Consider the following 2,500-nt stretch of genomic DNA (forward strand, 5'->3'; position numbering starts at 1 on the left):
ATTTCAAAGTCCCAGCGGCGTATTGCTTCGCCTCTTAGAACCGATTAGTCGAAAATTTTAACAATCATATTTTTGCAGTCTGTACCGTGGATCGATCGTTAAACGCTATTGAACTAACGTCCGTGATGGTATAAATGCAGATTTTCGCTCCGTTTAGCCAAAATAACGAACTTTAGGTGCGCTCCGAAATATTTCAAAGTCCCAGCGGCGTATTGCTTCGCCTCTTAGAACCGATTAGTCGAAAATTTTAACAATCATATTTTTGCATTCTGTACCGTGGATCCATCGTTAAACGCTATTGAACTAACGTCCGTGATGGTATAAATGCAGATTTTCGCTCCGTTTAGCCAAAATAACGAACTTTAGGTGCGCTCCGAAATATTTCAAAGTCCCAGCGGCGTATTGCTTCGCCTCTTAGAACCGATTAGTCGAAAATTTTAACAATCATATTTTTGCATTCTGTACCGTGGATCCATCGTTAAACGCTATTAAACTAACGTCCGTGATGGTATAAATGCAGATTTTCGCTCCGTTTAGCCAAAATAACGAACTTTAGGTGCGCTCCGAAATATTTCAAAGTCCCAGCGGCGTATTGCTTCGCCTCTTAGAACCGATTAGTCGAAAATTTTAACAATCATATTTTTGCATTCTGTACCGTGGATCGATCGTTAAACGCTATTGAACTAACGTCCGTGATGGTATAAATGCAGATTTTCGCTCCGTTTAGCCAAAATAACGAACTTTAGGTGCGCTCCGAAATATTTCAAAGTCCCAGCGGCGTATTGCTTCGCCTCTTAGAACCGATTAGTCGAAAATTTTAACAATCATATTTTTGCATTCTGTACCGTGGATCCATCGTTAAACGCTATTAAACTAACGTCCGTGATGGTATAAATGCAGATTTTCGCTCCGTTTAGCCAAAATAACGAACTTTAGGTGCGCTCCGAAATATTTCAAAGTCCCAGCGGCGTATTGCTTCGCCTCTTAGAACCGATTAGTCGAAAATTTTAACAATCATATTTTTGCATTCTGTACCGTGGATCGATCGTTAAACGCTATTGAACTAACGTCCGTGATGGTATAAATGCAGATTTTCGCTCCGTTTAGCCAAAATAACGAACTTTAGGTGCGCTCCGAAATATTTCAAAGTCCCAGCGGCGTATTGCTTCGCCTCTTAGAACCGATTAGTCGAAAATTTTAACAATCATATTTTTGCATTCTGTACCGTGGATCCATCGTTAAACGCTATTAAACTAACGTCCGTGATGGTATAAATGCAGATTTTCGCTCCGTTTAGCCAAAATAACGAACTTTAGGTGCGCTCCGAAATATTTCAAAGTCCCAGCGGCGTATTGCTTCGCCTCTTAGAACCGATTAGTCGAAAATTTTAACAATCATATTTTTGCAGTCTGTACCGTGGATCGATCGTTAAACGCTATTGAACTAACGTCCGTGATGGTATAAATGCAGATTTTCGCTCCGTTTAGCCAAAATAACGAACTTTAGGTGCGCTCCGAAATATTTCAAAGTCCCAGCGGCGTATTGCTTCGCCTCTTAGAACCGATTAGTCGAAAATTTTAACAATCATATTTTTGCATTCTGTACCGTGGATCCATCGTTAAACGCTATTGAACTAACGTCCGTGATGGTATAAATGCAGATTTTCGCTCCGTTTAGCCAAAATAACGAACTTTAGGTGCGCTCCGAAATATTTCAAAGTCCCAGCGGCGTATTGCTTCGCCTCTTAGAACCGATTAGTCGAAAATTTTAACAATCATATTTTTGCATTCTGTACCGTGGATCCATCGTTAAACGCTATTAAACTAACGTCCGTGATGGTATAAATGCAGATTTTCGCTCCGTTTAGCCAAAATAACGAACTTTAGGTGCGCTCCGAAATATTTCAAAGTCCCAGCGGCGTATTGCTTCGCCTCTTAGAACCGATTAGTCGAAAATTTTAACAATCATATTTTTGCATTCTGTACCGTGGATCGATCGTTAAACGCTATTGAACTAACGTCCGTGATGGTATAAATGCAGATTTTCGCTCCGTTTAGCCAAAATAACGAACTTTAGGTGCGCTCCGAAATATTTCAAAGTCCCAGCGGCGTATTGCTTCGCCTCTTAGAACCGATTAGTCGAAAATTTTAACAATCATATTTTTGCATTCTGTACCGTGGATCCATCGTTAAACGCTATTAAACTAACGTCCGTGATGGTATAAATGCAGATTTTCGCTCCGTTTAGCCAAAATAACGAACTTTAGGTGCGCTCCGAAATATTTCAAAGTCCCAGCGGCGTATTGCTTCGCCTCTTAGAACCGATTAGTCGAAAATTTTAACAATCATATTTTTGCAGTCTGTACCGTGGATCGATCGTTAAACGCTATTGAACTAACGTCCGTGATGGTATAAATGCAGATTTTCGCTCCGTTTAGCCAAAATAACGAACTTTAGGTGCGCTCCGAAATATTTCAAAGTCCCAGCCGCGTATTGCTTTG

Source organism: Osmia lignaria, unplaced genomic scaffold (assembly GCF_051020975.1).
Source record: "Osmia lignaria lignaria isolate PbOS001 unplaced genomic scaffold, iyOsmLign1 scaffold0057, whole genome shotgun sequence".
Lineage (NCBI taxonomy): Eukaryota > Metazoa > Arthropoda > Insecta > Hymenoptera > Megachilidae > Osmia > Osmia lignaria.